Below are 2,063 nucleotides of genomic sequence, written 5' to 3'. Positions count from 1 at the left end.
ACCCCAAACAGAAAACCTCCATGAGGAGGAAGCCTCCTTATAGCTTCCAACACCAGAGCCACCCTGTACCAACTAAAAATTGATGCCCCGTGTCCTATCAACACCCATGAAACTAGTGACCAGTTACCAGTACTTCTGATAACACTGTTACAGAAAAATTTAATGCCTATAGACCTGCTTACCTGTAGAAAAGCAAACATAAAAAGAGCGAATTCTGCCTCTTTTCTGCCTTTCCCATCATGTTGAATGTGTCTCGACTCTACCTGCAAAGAAGTCTGAAAAATGTAGTTTTTAGCTTTTCAGTCTTTGCAGTGAAGGATGGCACATTAGAAGGGGTTGGAATGCATGTTAAGCAACAATCCACCTTATCCCCTAAAGTAGCACTGAAGGACCTTAAATGAAAAGTACGGGAAGAATGTAGACTTAACCCCATATACATTGAGTTTGAAGTGATTAATATTGAATCTATTACCTCTCTACACCCCCCCCACTATACCCTTATTCTGAGTTTATAGTTTCTATTAATGCTACCATTATTTTGTGATGTATCAAGGTTTAAAACCAGTGTCCTGCATCTAATAGGCATTTAAGAAACATCTCTCATTAACATAAATGATACCCTACACTACAAAAATATTGTGAACATATAAATAGGAAAAACTCTTACTATTCTAGAACCAACTCTTTGCGCTGAAAATTAGAAGGAAATTAGCAAATTAAGGCACTCTGACAAGACTACTACTATCACTTCTGTAACAGTGATTCTCCATCATTTTTTTCTGTCCCAAAAGACCTAAGGGCAACATTTTCTGGGTAATAATTGATCACGAAAATGATAATGATTGTGAGCTGAAGGGGATAGGAAACCCCATATTGGGTGTCAAAGAATCTCTGGGCTTGTGGTATTACCCCATGGAAAACGTTGCTTTATTCTGTCACTAACAGCAATAAAGAGATGGACTCATAATAAAGACTGTATCTGATTTATTGGTGAGCTATAAGTATTCAACATAATGGTTAAAATTAAAGGTGCATCCTTCAGTTATGGACTGTAAACATAAATATATTCATTACAAGCATCTTTGAAATTTGCTGCCATGAATTAAAATGCATGTGACAATAAATTTTCAATAAACATTAAGTTAAACAGAGGTTGGAAATTTAGGAAGGGAGGATATTTGGAGAATCTCATTCAGGCCTGTTGATTGAATCAACTCCAATAAGCGGATAGTAAAGTAATTTAATAGGGTCTTAACTATTGTAAAAAGGTGCATCCATTGACATGAATAACATTATAACATAGATGACGCAAAGGAGTACTGAAAAGCAGGAAAGTGGCTTAGCCAGATTGCATTAAATGAATTAGAGAAGGAAAAGAGTAGAAACTAGGAGAAACTTAGAAGGTTATGGCAGCTCTTCAGGCAAAAAGTCATTTAGTCCATCCCCTCATTTCTTAGATAAGGAAGCTGTGATCCTAAAGTGGTGGTTGTTTTGTTTTTTTAGTTTTTCTTTTTGGGTCTCAGAGCTGGTTAATAGCAAAACTGGCCTCTCTCTTCATGCCCATACATCTTTTCTACTATATTTCTTTACTTACAAATTCATTAGGACCACCTAAGACTTCGTGGCACAGTGGTTAAGCATTTGGCTACTAACCAAAAGGTTGGCAGTTTGAATCCACCAGGTGTAACTTGGAAACCCTGTGGGGTAGTTTTATCGACTCAAACAGCAATGGGGTTTTAGTTTTTGATTTTTGTTTTTGTTTTTTAAGACTTCAGGTATCTATAAAAGTATTTCTATTATGATGGTACAATACTACAATGGCATTGGTAATTGCAGACAGATATAATTAGCTAATAACGTTTCCGCAGGAATTTTGCATTTTGCAGGTTTTTTTTTAGGGAAACGTAATTTAATCTTTGGTACATTAAGGATTATTATGACTTGTAAATGAGCAAGCCAAAGCAAATTACAGGGGCTGATAAACTGATTTTCCTTTAATTTGCTTATTTAAAAAAAAAATCAAGAAAGACATAATAAACCAGATTGTTATTTCACAGAAATAT

Source organism: Elephas maximus, chromosome 5, assembly GCF_024166365.1.
Source record: "Elephas maximus indicus isolate mEleMax1 chromosome 5, mEleMax1 primary haplotype, whole genome shotgun sequence".
NCBI lineage: Eukaryota > Metazoa > Chordata > Mammalia > Proboscidea > Elephantidae > Elephas > Elephas maximus.
Note: the sequence above shows the minus strand (reverse complement) of the source record.